Source organism: Lepidochelys kempii, chromosome 11 (genome assembly GCF_965140285.1).
Source record: "Lepidochelys kempii isolate rLepKem1 chromosome 11, rLepKem1.hap1, whole genome shotgun sequence".
In the NCBI taxonomy this organism is placed as follows: domain Eukaryota; kingdom Metazoa; phylum Chordata; order Testudines; family Cheloniidae; genus Lepidochelys; species Lepidochelys kempii.
In genome coordinates this window covers 44,064,163-44,083,042 of record NC_136390.1, presented here as the reverse complement: position 1 = coordinate 44,083,042, position 18,880 = coordinate 44,064,163, and the positions used below count along the sequence as shown (strand labels likewise).

Sequence of the window (18,880 nt, the reverse complement as noted above, 5' to 3'; positions counted from 1 at the left end):
GCCCTTAATATCTGATATTTAAACAAACTTCTCTGCATTTAACTAGCTTTGTTTGCAAATAAAATAGTTCCCCTAAATTTGGCTTTTGTTTTACTCATGCTCTGTTTCCTACAGAATTAGGTACTATGGGCAACAAAGCTAATTAATGATCATTGTAGCAAGTGTTGACCAAAACTTTTTTTAAACTAAAAAAAATAGCAAAAAGTCTGCTATTGGTTTTTGCTAGGATTGCCTTACAGCAGTCAAAGAGTGACATGGTTCGACTCTTTAGTATTCCTTCAACTGCAAAAGCCAAGAAGTTATTGAGGTCTCAAGATGTACTCTTTTTATTTATATTTAAACTTAAGACTGGAAACAGTAGTACTCTGACCTAGGCTATATCTGTGGAATTTAACTTTGCAGTCATGCAGTGAATAAAATACAATTGATAACAGTGTAATATACAGTGAATACTTTATTGGAAAGGAGTAATAATACTCATAAGGAGAGAACGTAAAGGTAAAATAATAAACTCTGATCCATCTATGACAATGTGGGAGAAAGGTGATGGTTTCTCAGGGACTAATGTGGTTCATATAATATCAATACATTTGGTTTAACAAAACATTAAACACGAGTAAACAGTTATATAGAAATATTCTGTTCATTAACACAAAACATAGTAGACAGGGTAATCTTCCTATTAGTTCCTTTAAAGATTTTTTTCTATAATCATCTTTTTGTGTAATGATGTTTTCAGACATTATTGTAAAAATCTCAGTCCCAAGAAAGTAGGTTTAATTTGCATGTATCACCTGCAGTTATCACAATAATTTTAGGAGCGTAAATTGTTTCAAATAATGTTCAGTAGTATTGGAACTCTGTTTTCCTCTGATTTGATCTTGTTACCAATCCACAGGCAGATCAAGTTTGAGTTCAATAGTCCTAATTCACAGTCACCACGAACTTCATGAAGTCCTTTGCACAAATGTAAAGTTGTAGTAAAATGCTACTAACTTAGAATGGTAGCATTTTACAACACATTTACACTCACTTTGCATTGGTCAAGGACTACATAAAGTGCAGGGCAATGTGGCTGACGATTTCACATTACACAGGTTCACATTAGTTTACCAGAACTGGATGTAGGACTAAGTATCAGCATAGATGAAATAACAGAGATTCAGGACAATCTTCCTCTTGTAAAACTGGGATATAATGGTATAAACAAAAAATGATAATGGGACCATTCTGAATAACTAAGGAACTACAGAATATAATTTACTGATTTTGCCAGTGAGTTACAGGAGTTTATAGCATTTTTGTTAGCTAGATAGCATGCCCCAGGGATTCTCAAACTGATTAATCATATCTCCTGGACATATCCCTTTCCATTTGTGATCACACAACGTTGTTTACATGGAAATGTAATGTAGTTATTTTTATCCATTCTGCTGGTGGCTCTACTTTCCTCTTTCCCTATAATGTGTCATATTAGGTAGCAGCAGCTACCAGTGGAGGCAACTAAGATGTCTCCTTTTTTTCCAGCTGCTTTTGCAGATATTCAGGCTCCCCTTCACAATGACAAAGCTGATAGACAGTAGTTTGTACTTTTAAAAAGCATGTGGTTTAAAAAGTGCTGTATGGTTCACGAAAGTCAAGATGAGTTTGCAAGGCAGTAGGCTGCTCAGTGTATAGTACTTTCCCTGGATTTATAAGAATATTGTATATTTAAATATGGATGCTACTGCAGAAGCTTGAACTATTATATATAATCTGAAATTTCTTTATTTAGGACCCATCATTCTGACCTCTATATTTGATTTTATTACCCAACTTTTACTGAGCAAACACAGGAACATACACAGTATGTAAATGTATTTAAATTCTGTTAGTCATAGTTATATTCATTTTTATCCAGTGTAGACTGCAAACATTCACTTCACTCAATTAATGTTAAAATGTTTAAAGCCAAAATGACAATAGGTGTCAGGATGAAAAATCTGAACAAGCTATAAATTTATTGTTTTAAACATTGTTTGGTTTTTATCTATTCTATTAAAAAGTCTCTCTCTCTGTGTATATAATGTATATACATGCACAGAATAACAAAAGGAACCCAACAAATAACTCCAAACACCTTTTCCCCCTGAAATTATGACTGCTCTAGTCTGTCTGTTGTCTTAGACTTACATTGTATGACTTCTGTCCCCCAAAGAGGCACATCTGGTTGCTGTGACTCTCATGGGCTATAACAGTGAAAAAAGAATATTAAATAGTCAGCAGGTAGCTCAACTAAAAGCACTTTTAAACAGCTTTTTTTCCCTTGGAGATGCTGTATATTTGGTTTTCATTCAGGGTCAGGAGAGAGATTTTTTCTATAAGCAGCATACTGTATAAAAGTGTTTATATTTTGTAAAGATTTTGCGTGCACACACACTCTGCAATTAGCCTTTACCATATGGAAAAATAATCTACATCTTGGATTACTGTGAGTTGGATACAATTTTGTAGACAATTCAAATCCCTTTAACATGCTAAATACTAATCAAATCTGAACATATTTATGGTTTAGGTTCTGTGGTTTTAGCTCAATCTTATTCCCTTTTTTCCTTTCAGACTGTTTGGATGGCATTTTTCTCTTTTTAAATTGTATTATTGAACAAATGGTTTTCTTGAATAAAAGAGAGCCCCTCTGACAAAAAATGAGGGGGAAATTGCTTACCAGGCATGTTTTTCCAAGGCCTATTCAGACTTACCAAATAATGAATAAGACCTCCAAAAATCAGGCAAAGGCAGCTTCCTGAGGTGTCAGCGTAATGTGTGAATGTGAACAAAGTTGCATTCCAGTGGCTGGATCACAGGATAGGCTGGCTCAGAGAATAAAGGACCTAATATTACCAGTTAACCCATTTCCCAGGCTAGGATTTAAAGAGATAATGTTAGAATGTGTTAGCAAACACATTTGAAAAATCTAATGTAGGCAAAGCAGTGTATGTGTTTAAAAATGCTAAACTGGTTGAATTACCCTAGACTTTAAAAGTAGCAGCCATGTTAGTCTGTATCACAAAAAGAAAAGGAGTACTTGTGGCACCTTAGAGACTAACAAATTTATTTGAGCATAAGCTTTCGTGAGCTACAGCTCACTTCATCAGATGCATTCAGTGGAAAATATAGTGGGGAGATTTATATACATAGAGAACATGAAACAATGGGTGTTACCATACATACTGTAACAAGAGTGATCAGGTAAGGTGAGCTATTACCATCGGGAGAGCTGGGGGGGGGGAACCTTTTTTAATGATAATCAAGGTGGGCCATTTCCAGCAGTTGACAGGAACATCTGAGGAACAGTGTGGGGGGAGGGGAATAAACATGGGGAAATAATTTTACTTTGTGTAATGACCCATCCACTCCCAGTCTTTATTCAAGCCTAAGTTAATTGTATCCAGTTTGCAAATTAATTCCAATTCAGCAGTCTCTTGTTGGAGTCTGTTTTTGAAGGTTTTTTGTTGCAGAATTGCCACTTTTAGGTCTGTAATCGAGTGACCAAAGAGATTGAAGTGTTCTCCGACTGGTTTTTGAACGTTATAATTCTTGACATCTGATTTGTGTCCATTTATTCTTTTACGTAGAGACTGTCCAGTTTGATCAATGTACATGGCAGAGGGGCATTGCTGGCACATGATGGCATATATCACATTGGTAGATGTGCAGGTGAACGAGCTTCTGATAGTGTGGCTGATGTGATTAGGCCCTATGATGGTGTCCCCTGAATAGATATGTGGGCACAGTTGGCAACGGTCTTTGTTGCAAGGATAGGTTCCTGGGTTAGTAGTTCTGTTGTGTGGTGTGTGGTTGCTGGTGAGTATTTGCTTCAGGTTGGGGGGTTGTCTGTAAGCAAGGACTGGCCTGTCTCCCAAGATCTGTGAGAGTGATGGGTCGTCCTTCAGGATAGATTGTAGATCCTTGATGATGCGTTGGAGAGGTTTTAGTTGGGGGCTGAAGGTGATGGCTAGTGGCGTTCTGTTATTTTCTTTATTTGGCCTGTCTTGTAGTAGGTGACTTCTGGGTACTCGTCTCGCTCTGTCAATCTGTTCCTTCACTTCAGCAGGTGGGTATTGTTGTAAGAATGCTTGATAGAGATCTTGTAGGTGTTTGTCTCAGTCTGAGGGGTTGGAGCAAATGCGGTTGTATCAAAGAGCTTGGCTGTAGACGATGGATCGTGTGGCGTGGTCTGGATGAAAGCTGGAGGCATGTAGGTAGGCATAGTGGTCAGTAGGTTTCCGGTATAGGGTGGTGTTTATGTGACCATTGCTTATTAGCACAGTAGTGTCCAGGAAGTGGATCTCTTGTGTGGACTGGTCCAGGCTGAGGTTGATGGTTGGTGGTCAACAAACTTGACCAGCTTAACGTTAATGGGCAAAGCTTGAGGCAGTGTGCTTTGTGTATGCTTTTCAAATGTGTTAATGTCAGCTAACACATCACCTTTAAATCTTAGGACAAGGCTACAGTACAAAATTAAATCAACCTAACTTATGTCGATGTACAGCCACCACAGTAATTACATTGCTTTTGCATGTCCACACTACGCTTCTGGTGTTGCTGGCATGTGAGCTAACCAGGAGTGCTTGCACCAATTTAATTGTCAGTGTGGGGAATTGTGGGATGGCTTCTGGAATGCAGCAACAGTCAATGTAAGCAATGTAGTGTCTACACTGACACTGTGTCAACCTAACTGCATTGACCTAAGTGCTATGCCTCTTGCGGAGGTGGAGTTATTAAAGTCAGTGAAGTGGTCAATTTACATCGGTGGGAACTACATTTTAGTGTAGACACTTACAGAGTTAAGTCAACATAAGCTGCCTTATGGCAACGTAACTCTGTGGTATAGACCAGGCCGGTAGCCTGAACAAGGACAAAGAGATTGGGTGTGTTTTGTCAGGAGAAAAAGGTGAGTTTTTTCAATCTTGTTAGCTCAATTGAGTTAGCTTACCACTATTGAAAACCCTGTTAAGATGCAGGCTAACGTGTTGAAGGTAATACTAATAAATGCACTTAGATCCAGCCCTGCTCAAATATATATATAAAAAAAATCATCACAATATGGAAAGAGGCAAAGAATAAATATAAGATTTTTTGACACAGATCTAACTAATGTGGGTGTCCTCTCCACAGGAAAGAAAAGATCCTAAGATATCAAGCAAATGATCCATGAATGGGAAAGAGAAATTCACAGAAGTAATATTACCAAACGCGAAAACAAACCCAGGATATGAGCTTTACGGCAATTCAGGTAAGACATTTTCTGCTCCTTAAATCAAAGTGTTCAGAGTAATATTTTATTTTATGAATAAACCTTAATATTTTAGATGATTATTAATTCCCCATAAATGATTAACAGCTTGGAAGACATTAATAAGAAATAATTGTATTATTAGGTAAATACTAAACATTACAGGCTATAGTGTATTACTCGGGGCGATCTGCAACTGAATTTCCTGATTGTCTACATATCTGTGCATGTGAAGAGGGTAGAGGAAATAAATCTTGTTCCTTCACTGACTGCAATGCAGATCTGGCTTGGGAGGGGTTTTCAGATCTGTACAGCTCAACACATGGTCAGCATTCAACCAATAGTTAGCCTTCCATCTGGGACTGGATTAAAATGTGTGGGATTGATTCAAAATGCTTTTATTCCCTCACTGCTAAACATGGAAAACTCTCACTTTTATTTTCTAATCTGAATTTACACACTCTCCTGACTCTGAGTACATTATATAAAGCACAATTGTGACTACTCTTCCAGCATAAACAATAGCTCCCTAAAAATTGTTTTATGAAGGATTATCCCAGAGTTTTTAAAAAATATCATATTACATTCAAATAAGCAATTCCTACTCTGCACTTATTCTCCCACTTATGTTTACTGTTCCCAGTGGCTAGGATCCTGCTTTCTGATTGTAGGATGCCTTATCTTTTTGTTTTCCATGTTCTGTTCACAAATTGTGCTTCATTTTAAAAAATGTCTGAAATTTTTAAAAGGTGATCTCAAATTGATTTTACATACAATATTTCCTCGTCTATTCTTGCTGAGGGAAACTTCTTGTCTTTTGAGACTTTCAGAGTACTTATCTGAGGAACATGGGTACAGTTTCTTTTTATATATAGCACAAAACATATGTAAATAGAGATGTGTCTATCACAAGGTGCCAAAATGAATTTGTTGATTCCTCCAGGGGAGTGTCTCACATCCACATTTTATACTAATGTTTGCAATGAGACTTTCACCTTAAGACATATCTTAGAAAAATACGACATCTGTCTAGTGATCCCACTTTTGAGTAAGCAGCTGTATATCATTCATTTCTCCCTATAAACCGGAAGAACATTTTTATTTAGGAATAAATAGTTCTAAATACAAACACATTTCCCCCTTTTATATGAAATGGTCTTAATTTAAGATTGTGTCAGGACCATAGGTGACTTCCACATGTTTTCTTCTAAGTACCCCTCTCCTTAATTTTTTTTCTGGACTACACCTGCAGCTCCAAAATGAAAGCTGTGCATCTAGCATAAAACCATAGAGAACGGCAGAGCCCCATTAACACATTGTAGCTATTTTAATTGCTTATTTGAGATGTATGTGTAAAATCAACTGGGAGGATTTAATCTAAAACAAGATGTCTGCGTAGGTGTTAGTGAACAACAGCAGCAGCTAATTTCTAGGGCCAAATTTACTTTTAAACGCCTGAAAAACAGGGACATATTTTCTGAGACAGCAAATCATATTAAAAGATAAAACCATTTGTGTGGCACTAATATGTTCAGATTTCACCACAGTAATGACAGTGTACACCTGCTTACCAAATACTGTAGGTCACATTGCAACAGGCACAGTTGGAAACTGCTGAATATACTAGAAATATTTATGGCAATATATAACCTGATGACATTTCGTACCTTCAGGGCACAGTTGATTTGAGTTCTCCTGGTTTCCTTGACCATATAATTAATCATTTTCCATATATTAATATGAAAGATAGTAATGTAAGCAGTTTACACAAACAAAAATCTAAGATAAGGTCAACTGTATAATACATAAAAATGGAATAATATTTTGAGACAGTAATTAATTTTTTAGCAAGTGATTTCACATAACTGAAACAGCATTCACATTGGAAATGTTGTCTTTTTTTTTATGAGAAAACTATTTCAAGTAAACAGCACTTAGCAGGATTAGATAGAAGAAGCAGACAAATGTGGACTTTTGTGAAATATCCATTTGATCTCCTCTGGGTCCTGTTGAGAAGTTGAACTATCTAGAAGTTTTCATAATGTAAGGCTTTGCCCACACCAGAGCTTGTATCAATGCTTGCAAAAACACTGATGCTCAAACACAGATGAAATGTGGTTTGCAACCTGTGACCAGGGTCCCAGTGGGAGCCAGCTGTGATCACTCAAGTAGGGTGAACTGCAAAGAATGAGACAGACAATCCACAAAAAGCTGGTGGATATTCCAATACTTAGATTTACCAAGCCAGCATAAAACAGCTTCTTTTATACCTTACTGGTTACTCAGAAGTTCAAACAACACAGTTTCCTTAAAGTGATCCAGCCTCAGGCCTCCATCCAGGTACCCATGTCAAATATGATGAAGATTTCTGAAAATCTTATTTCATCATATAAAAGAAAAGGTTCTACCAATCCCAAAGGATCGGACACATTACCTCCCAGGTTATTGACTATTCCGGATCTTACCCAAATACACGCATACAGCCAATTCTTATTAACTAAACTAAAGTTTATTACAAAACAAAAGAGAGAGAGTATGGTTAAAAGATCAATATACATACAGACATGAGTTCAGTTCTTAAGATTCAGATTCATAGCAGAGATGGTGATCTTTGTAGTTGCAAAGAGTTATTTCAGAAATAGTTCATAGGTTATAGTCCAATGTCATTGTAGGGTGTTCCAGTTTAGGACTGGGATCTCAGTCCTTATGGCCTAAGCTTCCCCTGTATGAAGCCTTAGGCGGATCTGAGATGAACAGGATCAGGACCCAAGGATCTTTTATACAATTTCATGTCCTTTTTGACAAGTTGGAGTTCTTCCAGGAACAAAAGGTAATTAGCATGACTTTGAAGGAGGTCCATCACCAGTACTTAGCTATATGAATTAACATAAGGCAATTTGCTTGTTCCTCCACCATTCACAGATGACTTGCTATACATTTAAAAGAGAGATGAATACAGAGAGATCCTGTATTTACAATTCATTTAAATACTAGTATGTTCTTTTGATTGAATTATCAGACTACAGTATAGACAAGGACTGTTGATTACATTGTCCACCCCCTATCCATATATATGTATTTACACAAAAACACAAACATTATCTACCCACATGTTTTTAAGGGTTGTTTAATTTGCAGGATGTTTAACCCTTTCTGGCCATGTGTCACCCAATCACACTCAACATGGTGTCCCTCTAACCTACACTTACTATATGTCAAGGGAACTGGTTACAATACTCTTTTCCCCAATGTGATTGAAACACTTTGATGATTTTGTAGTGTTGGTGGAATCTAACTCTTTTTTAACAATGTCCTCAAAACATAAAAAAAGCCTGGATAAAGTCTTTAAAAGTCATAGGATCAAATCCTCAGCTGATGTAAGCTCCTGAGACCTTGATAGAGCTGTGTCAACTTATAGCAACTGAGGCCTTGTCTACACGGGGGGGTTAGTTCATACTAAGTTGACACACACTAGTTGGTGTGTAAAGTACTTCAGAGTCTGAGTTCCAGCCCGAACCGCAATGTTTATACTGCTGTTTTTAATGCTGTAGAGTGAGCCTCAGATGTCTGAATCTGTAGACCAATTTGGCATAGGGAGATCAACTGTTAGGGGCATTGTCATACAGGTGTGTGATGCTGTGCATTAAGGTAGTGCACCAAGTTATAAAGCTTGTAATGCTCAGGAGATTATCGATGGTTTTGCACACATAGAGTTCCCAAACTGTATTGGGAGCAATTGATGGGACCCAGGTGCCTATTGTTTGCCCCTCTCACCAGGGCTCAAGAGTTTATAAACAGAAAGGGGTATTTCTTCCTGGTGCTCCAATGCCTGATTGAGCACCGTCGAAAGTGCATAAACATAAATGGTAGTGTGCAAAGGTCCCATGATGCTAGGATCTTTTGGAACTCAGCTCTGTTTGCCTTTATGAATAAAGGAAGCTGCCTCCAGGTTACTGTGGCCATTAATGGTACGGAGGTTGCTCCCATTATGCTGGGAGGGTTCTTCCTGGCTAAAGATTATCCTCTGCTTCCCTGGTGAATGAAGCCATTCTCAGGCCACTTGGACAGAAGAAAGGAACTCTTTAACTATTGCCCTGATGTAATATTCCAAACTGACCAGTGGGAAGCACAAGTTCAGCCAGTCCTGAGCATGACTGTAGTGTGTATAGTGGCTAATAGCGGGACTCGGGAGAGAGCTATTACTGTTAGCCAATTGTGGATGATTCTTACACTTGGCAATATCACTAGCTACTAACCTGCTGCCAGCTCTATTTTTACCCTTTTGTTTGGTTCAGTGACCCTTTGTCAACAATTTCTACTTTAACCTATGGATTGCATTATGGTTTTAACAAATATATATGTGCTTACATTTGTGTATTGTTTTTTTTTTAATCCCTTTCTGCACTGGGGCATTAATGTTTGCTAGTTACGAACAGTCAGTTATCAATAATTGGAACAGTGCTTGATGTGAATTTTCAAATACTGCTGTGGCAAGGGATGGTAGAAATGTTTTGATTTAAAAAGTGTTGTAAAAAAGTCTTTTTTAAAACAGAAATTTGTGTAACGTTTTAATGTTTTGAAATTTTAATTTTTTTATGAACTCCAAAACCAAAAGAAGTTGGTTCTCATTTTTTGCATTTCAATTTTTCCTTTTTTTCCCATTCCCTTCCACTCTTTTTTTTCAGTGTCAAAAGGGGAAAGTAGTAAAAAGGGAAAGACAGAAGAGAAAAAACTCCGAACTGATAATATTCCAATCAAAACATTTTGAATAAATTTATGAACCCCTGGATTTTTAATTTTTTGCAAAAACACTCTTTATCATTTTTGACCACCTCTAGCTGCTGCTGTTTGGTGTGCTAGTGTGAACAGAGCCTAAGGGCTTGTCTTCACTACCGTGCTACATGGGTGCAGCTGTGTTTGGCTGTCTCTGCCCCCAGGAGGCTATTCATTAGCTGAGGGTTGCTGGAGGGTAGTGTGAGCACTCGAGCCATACCTCCTTCTCAGAGGAAGGCCTCTAGCATGCCGCCCATGCTGGGGGCTGTCTGGAGGGTGACATAAGACATGGCTATGCTGGAGTAGTGCAAAGACACTAGGGTGGGATTCAGGACTGAAGACACAGTATATAGATATCATTACTTAGTAACTAAACTCCCATCTACACTAAAACATGGTTAAAACACAGTTTTGTTGTATGGTACTGAGGGGACTGGGCCATGTTTTAAGCCAAATAATGTCTACACTGTCTAGAAAAGCCAAATTCACTCCCTTCTTGGGGTTCTGCTTTGTTGGTATTTAAATAATTGAACATAAACCTCAAGCCTAAATTTTCTCCCCAAATCTAACTGTTCCTGCGGGACTTCCCTGTTCCTGTTCCTGTTCTTACATCACTCTGATCAGAACGTAGTGCTTGCACCCTGGGTTTGTTTAGGAGCCCTGAATACTTGTGTAGGATTGTAGATCCTGCTACCTTGTTACAATTTCTAAATTGTGCTACAACCCTTCAAAGTCACAGACTGTAGCATGGTTTGGGAACGTGGATATATTATAGTTTGTTCCCATCTATGCTGCAAAACAGGGATGTGTTTTTAACTGGGGATGGAGGTCAGGTGGGGGAACTGTTTTGTAAATGGGTATTCTCCAGAATAAACATGGTGTGAGAAACAAGGTGGGTTAGGTATTATCTTTTATTGGACCAACTTCGGTTGGTGAAAGGGACAAGCTTTCAAGCCACAAAGAGCTGTTCTTAAGTCTGGGAAGATACTCCAAGTGTCACAGCTAAATGTTTTGAGAACACAGATTTGATATGTTTCCTATCACTTTTGAGAAAAATCTACACACATATAATGAATTTGAGAGAATATATCTGTGTGCTTTTTATAGTACTGAGTGAGGGGAAAGAATCATTTTTTTTTTTGCCTAAGAGTGTCACATACAGCTACAGGCAGATGACTAAGTTTACCATAAATGAAAAACAGTATTCCCTGGTTTATTTTTTAAGGTGCTTTTTTCCCCTTCTGTAATGTGCGTGCTACTGAGAAGTAGAGCTGAAAGTTAAAGCCAAAGTGCAGCTTGTTACGACACGTGGTCTCAATCAGAGTATTGCCCTGGCAGTTATTGTTCAACAGGGAGACTTTGGTCTGAAAAGAAGGTCAATGTGAGTGATCTGAAGAAGAAAAATCAGCTATTAATGAGTAAGAATGCCCTTATTTCTGATTCTCAAGTTCTCCTACTTTTGCTATTGAGCCAAGCACTGCAGATTAGTAGGAGAAAATATTTTTGTTTTTGTTGATATAGTAAAAAAGTTGTTGGAGAATTGTGCGGTGGAAGATATAGAAAGAAAAAAAATCTTTTGTGGGTGGATACTGACTGTGGAGGCCATGTCTATCATTTTTGTCTGCAAAACTTATCTTGCTCAGGGATGTGAAAAAAGCACACCCCTGAGCGACATAAATTATGGTGGCAGAAGTGATAGTGTGCACAGTGCTATGTCGGCGGGAGAGCTTCTCCCACCGACATAGCTACCGCCACTTGTTGGGGGCGATTTAATAATGTTGACAGAAGAGCTCTCTCCCATGGGCATAGAGTGACTACATGAGAGATCTTAAAGCGGCGCAGTACAGCTGTGCCGTTGTAAGCTCTCTAGTGTGGACATAGCCGCAGACTCCCTTGGGCTGTCTTTGATCATACTTAGAATCATAGAATCATAGAATCATAGAATATCAGGGTTGGAAGGGACCCCAGAAGGTCATCTAGTCCAACCCCCTGCTCGAAGCAGGACCAATTCCCAGTTAAATCATCCCAGCCAGGGCTTTGTCAAGCCTGACCTTAAAAACCTCTAAGGAAGGAGATTCTACCACCTCCCTAGGTAACGCATTCCAGTGTTTCACCACCCTCTTAGTGAAAAAGTTTTTCCTAATATCCAATCTAAACCTCCCCCACTGCAACTTGAGTGGGGGAGGTTTAGATTGGATATTACTTACATATGGAAGAAACTGGGAATAACTCCACCAAAGTCAATTGAGTGTAAAACTGGGCTACATGAATAGAATCTCAGTCATTCCTGCATTTTGTCAAGTTGTGTTTACATAATAGTCTAAAATTTTCCTGCTGCATTTAACCTTGTTTTACTAGATGTTGGCCCAAGTCACAAAATTCAGATTCAGATCTGAATTTTCGTGAAGTTTGGAGTTATTTGAATTCAAGGTTTGCATTCTGGTCCTTCACTAATTGCTGTCCATTGCTTTGTTTGTTTGATAAGTGAAACTAGTATAGTCCTTTTATATAATATTCCTTTGTTTGTAAATGGTTGTCATGTCTCCTATCACTCTTTGTCTCTTCTTTTACCCAGTTCTCAAAACTTTTCTTCATACATTTTATTTTCATACCTTTTTAATTTTAATTTTTCACCTCTGAGCCCTCTCCATCTTTTTTTAAATGTGATGACTTGCACTGCACAAAACAAACTTACTTACATGTTAAAAATAAACAATACTCACAAGAAAAATCTGTTTTATTTCTAAGTAATACAGTGTCAGTATTGTGCTTTCTGAGGCCCTAATCCTGCAATTGCATCTGTATGGGAGAACAAATTGGAGAAGCAGGGCCCAAGTTAGTCCTGTTCTTCTCTATCATTAAAATAAATGTATCCCCTCTCCCAGAACTCCTGAAAGGTAATGCTACTTTAAATTTTGCAAGAGAGATTGTGAGATTGTTAGTAGAATTAATTAGTTCTATTATAAAGTAAAATATATGAGCCAGAGGCCCAGGTCTGCATTTTGAAATATACTATAAATACAAAGTATGCAATGAAAACCAGAATGTATATAGCATCCTTTTTTTAGTACCCATACCTTATACTTTGGTTGCCTTTTGTTTCCCTAGTCAACTAGTGATCAAAGAATCTGATGGTCCTAAATACTGGCTGCAATGCTATGGTCCATCTGCCTTCTACCTAACCCTATTAAAAGAAGTGGCACTCCTATGCAGGGTTATGGACTGCTCTGATAAGAGTCTGTTTACGACACGTAATTTTTGAATGCCTTTCTGGAAACTGACAGGTTTCAGAGTAACAGCCGTGTTAGTCTGTATTCGCAAAAAGAAAAGGAGTACTTGTGGCACCTTGCATCCGATGAAGTGAGCTGTAGCTCACGAAAGCTCATACTCAAATAAATTGGTTAGTCTCTAAGGTGCCACAAGTACTCCTTTTCTATCTGGAAACTGGAAATCAGATCCAGATGAACTGATTAGGTGAAATAGTTTTGTAGTCTCAGTTTTAATCACTTGTATATTTTAGCAAACATCAAATACACCAAGTAGTTAGCATGTTTATTGATGCCTGGGATTGGAAACATCAGGAGGTCAAATCAGAGTTGTTTTGGCAGAGCTAAAGAGAGGAGTTTATACAGCAGCACTAATATCAATGTCTTGGAACTGAACTACAAAATTAAGATTTGGGTTCATATTATCAGCCCCATCCCCACAAACTTCAGGAGTGGTTAGATGCAAAGATGTGGTTTGGGTCCATCTCTAGTCTTAATATGCATCAGCACTAAGAAAAGGGCTCCTGAATCTATGAGGAAAAAAATATACATTGAAGTTCATTAAATAAAAAAGTATACATTTGACAAGTAAGTCTATGCTTGTGACATAGAAACTGTGTTTTACTGCAGAGAATTGCTTTTTGCACAAAATAAAGAGGTGAAAATTGTCGGTTTTGTGAAACCTGATTTTGCTTTGTAAATGCCTTCCCCTCCCCCCTCCCAACCACTCTCCATATAAATACTGAGAAGCTTGGCATAAAGAATGCAGCCTGGGGCATACCCCATAAAACTTACAGTGCAATTAAATGAGCAATTTCTATTGGAAATAAAATGGGTACGTTGAGAAGAATATGAATTAAACCAAGCAAGAATGGAGTCAGACAACCCAACATAGTACTCAAGGCTCTTCAAAAGATCCCTGGGGTCAGCAGTACCAAATGCAGCTGACAGGTCAAGGCCAATCAGTAAAGAAAGATAACTGCAGTTTGCAATGAAAAGCAGGTCATTCCAAATTTTGATTAATGTAGTCTCAGTGCTGTGGCGTCCACTCAAATGGGTTAGCAAAATAAAGACAGATAGCAGTGGATTAATTCTAGCACTTCTTTATCGTACTGCAACCATTACAAGCTTCTCTACTGCAATCACTATAACTAGTGTTTCTCCAATTTATGACCCTTTGTCTCACATTGCCATCTGTCCTGAATTTTGTGGAATTGCCTCGGTTACATGGGACTGTTCTATTGAGCATGTGCAGGACCATCAAAGTAATCCAAAATAACTTTGGGACAGTGCAACACCAGCATGCTCTGTTGTGACATTATGATGTGTTGATGCCATGACAGAACATATAGCAATGAATGGCAACTGTAGCACCCTAGAAAGGGGCTGTAACTTATTGTTTATTGACAGGGTTTTGTTAGACAAAGCTCAGTCTCAAAATCTGTTGTATTAACTTTAGTTGCAGAAACAACACAGTGCCAGGATAACCTGTAACAAACAACATTTGGGCATTTGTAAACTCCAGATGTATTTAAGAAATGTTGATATTAAACATCTTGTGAAAGAAAAGATATGTGCCCTCACCCCCACACAATCTTTTTTTTCCTAATGGAGAGGTGGCCATTGCTGTTTCTTTGTGCTCTTCTGTTTTTAAAAGAAATTAGACAACAAAGTGTTCACATTCACAACCCTGGCCAATGCAGGATTGAAACCTGCTTAGAAAAAACTGCCACATTGGCCAAGAATGCAAGTGGAGCAACCTTAGAGAGATTTAAAACATCGAAAGAAAATATGTTTTGGCAGTGTTCCTCTTATTACTCTTCAGGATTTTTTCTGAAAAGTAACAGTTTTTAATTAGAGGAAGGAAAAAATGTGGCACCAATTTTAATAGTTGCTGACATTTTATTCAATAACCCCCAATTCTGCCATATATATCCTTCCAAATCCATAACCTAGGAGAAATGGTGGTCTCAGTCAAGACTACAGACTTTATGAAGTCTCACTCCAGTAGCACAGATAAATTCTGTGTCTGTGTGTAACCTCTTCAGTGACAGAAGTGCTTAATGCAACTGCTGGTTTTGCTCCTCTTTTTGCTCTGGTAGTGAAGCAAGGTGCTGTGGTGCTGTCTTACGGCTAGATTCTGATACCCTTACCAACATGGAGTAGTGCCGTACTCTGTAATGGCCCCATTGATTTCAAGGGTATTGGGAACAGAGAGTACCTTGTAGTGCTGTGTACAGACTATTTCAAGAGTTATATTCCTCACATCCAGAAAATGGTTTAGGACAAAAAAATCATGTAAGAGGTGTACTTTTTCAGATTGGGGATTAAAACTGCTATCTTCTATCTCATTGAATATCACCCCTCCCACAAATACATTGTGAATTTGGGATTTCCTGTTGTCTCAGTGGTGTGAGCTTTTCTGTGGGGAGAGAGAGGAGACCTGTTCAACCATTGTGGGGAAATAGGGGTATTGGCTAGATATTACACAGAATCTGTAATGTGGATGACATTGCTAGTCAAGGTGCAAAACAGTCTCTCTCTGGCTCTGTGGAAGATAGCTGAAAAAGTGAGTACAGCAGCACAGCCAGATGTTGCACAAACTTTCCTGATAATCCCCCCATGGAGCCATCATGGCCAGAGGGGCCTGGCTCCAATGAAGCTGTGCTGCTAGGCCTCAAAGGTAAATCACTGAGGGACAGAAGAGCCATTGTAACTGCACAAGTCCTCTGTGCATGCCCCACGTTTCAGAGTGGCTTTTCTGTTGTGTGGATGTGGGAAACTGGATTATTCTTAGTAACGATTTCCTCACAGTGTTAAACCTCCTTGGGGCTTTTCACACAGGAGGGCACGCATGTTCAGGCTCCAGATTTGCTTTGCTTCTGCCCAGGGTACTGATATCTGTATTACATATACATTTTTATTTAGTTTTCTTTTTCACGTAAACAAGTATAAAGCTAATGGACAATTTGTGATGGCTGCCATGTATTTGCTTGCCATCTCTTCTAAAGGCATCCTGAAAGAGTCAGAACAGAGCACAGCAATGCAGATTTTAGCAGTGTCAGGGCTACTCCAATCCCAGAGCAGAAACCTAGGCTCTTGGGGCATCATGTACAGGCAGTAATTAGGAGAGGGAAACCAGCAAAAGAGACCTACTGTGTGAGTTTTATTAGCAGGTCCAGTAAAGAAGCTTCCTTAGGAGTGAACCTGATGTGCCCTGTGCGGTTATTTGGGACTGGAAAGTCTGGTGAAGTGGCAACTGATTTGGATTTATACCCCTCATAACCCAACATGGTGATCTGTATACTTTCTCATCTGGGGGCGGTGGGCAAATCAGACCCTTACGTCTATGCACAGAACCATTTACTTCTGTTTAATAAAAATGAGCTCAGAGTCCATTAACTTTATACATTTATTTTTTCAGCAAATGACTTAGTCATCATGGAGAATACTACCTTCAGACTCATTTTAGTTTATGACCCCAAATATTTCTCATTTGCTCTGAATAATTGTTTTCTGTTGAAAATTATGTGGCTGGGTGGTTAATTAGTAAAATATACAATGGGCTACATCACCACATTTTTAAAGCTATGGTGCCAGCTAGTGGTGAAAGATGATATACAGCTGGTGTCTCAGACCTGTCATTTATGTAAGTGTACAGTATATTTTTATGTGCATCATGATAATGTGACATTACATTTTATTTGTCAGTTATCACTGCATTGTGACTGAAAAAAAATAAAATCAGACAGCTGCCATCATTTTCCAGTTGGGGATTGTTTATTTGAAACCTTCTTGCCATTATTGATGGAGAGATTGCATTAGACCGTTTGCCAATCTTTAGTCTCTGGTTTCTTGTTTGTGGACATCACTAGCTATCTAGTCTGGACATGTAACTACTGTAGCATTTGATCAGAAATACTACATTTCTTAAAAATGTGGTATATTTTAATATTGTGGTTTTTTCAAAAAAATTCAGTTGAGAATATTTCTTTCCTGAGTGTACCTAAGCTATCTCTGTTATTGATTCACTTATGAACACTAAGAAGGAGAGCTATAATGTGGCTAATAAAGTGTAAAACTCTTCAATGACTATTTTTTTTATTCATCACGTGAAAATAAAAGTCCAGTTTTTATAAGCATTTAAGATAAAATTCAGCTAATTTCTTATGTACATCAAACATTTGTATTCAAATCATCATGTAAGTGAATAGAAAGAAGTAAAATTTGCAGGGAAATTGAAAATAATCATTGGCCATTTTTCTAGTTTAATTAAGCAATAACTGATCTTAGTGGGGGTGTGGAAGGTTCTTGGATACTAATAAATAAAATCCAAGGCTGAGGCATTTCTTTCATTAAATAGTGGGACCTATTTATAACTCTATTACTTACTGCTAAAATCAATTATTATTACTAATACTCTACAAGTAATTTATAACTAAAAGCACACTGAAGGTTATAAAGGAGAACTTTTCTTTTTAAATGTCACATGTACCCATGAAGGTCACCTATTGTGAATAAGGATACCCCAGATGAACACACTTGCAATAATGTTTTGTGAAGATAGATCTAATGTTCGTGACATCTGCAAGCAGAAAGCAGAACTGTCACAATCTTACTGGCAGTCTAATGTGTGTGACTGCACTAGTGTGAAAATACATTGTTATATCTAATGCCATTGAATTAAAAAAAACAATGATTTTTGTTGAGGGTTTACATCAACTGGTGCAAACTCACAGGCATATTATTTAAAAGGATAGTTGAGCTAAAAGTTATATGGAAGAAAAATCTTTGTTACTAAAAGCAAATTAGTTTATATTAATTGTGAAGGCATTTCAGACAACCAGTGTGCTTTTCACTATGTGTGCTGTTTGTTCACTTTTTGTATTTCATTCTGCTTGGACTGAAAAGAAAAGATTCTCTGATTCTTCAGTCATTCCATGCATAGCACTCATTATGAAGTCAATGGGAATTTTGTGTATAGAAGGCCTTCTGGCAAAAAAAGCTGATTTATTATTTACCAAGAAGAATTGCTACATTTGAGTTTCTGATGGCTAAATATCCTATCCTTTATTCAGAATGTTGTCGATGGAACCCTCCACAGATCTCTCCCTTAGAAGATGTTGTGACTCAGTATGGGAATTTTCCACATCTGTTAGGAAACTGCTACAGATGGTTCAACTCATTAGCTGACAGAACTCCTAGTGAACATCATCGAAGAGTACTGGGACCTCACTTGGACTAAATGTTAAGCTTGCCTCCTGTTCAGTGCCATTACATTTTCTCTAAAATAAGATTCTTAACCAATTCTATTGGACCCAGGATACACTTTTAAATGCAGCCAGACTGCAATCCTGTTTTATACAATTGGCAAATGTGACTAAGTTAAACAGCACCGGTTATCATTGTACAAGCCTCTATCTAAGGATTGTGCCTCAAACATTGTAGTAGCTTGTAGTATCTTTTAAATCTTTATTGCATCTGCTATTATTGCATCTCTCAAATGATGATATAATGAACTTAATTTTTTTGCTGTTTTAATTTTTTCTATTTTGTACTATCTTAG

The 18,880-nt window shown here is 37.9% G+C and overlaps 1 long non-coding RNA gene across 1 annotated transcript in view; it reads left to right on the top strand.

Moving 5' to 3' along the window:
* LOC140895677 (uncharacterized) overlaps positions 1 to 18,880 on the top strand; it is a 23,069-nt gene extending 4,189 nt beyond the window's left edge. The window contains exons 2-3 of the long non-coding RNA XR_012154307.1: positions 5,158 to 5,275; positions 18,393 to 18,880. This is a non-coding gene — a long non-coding RNA (uncharacterized LOC140895677). The remainder of the gene's footprint in view (positions 1 to 5,157; positions 5,276 to 18,392) is intronic.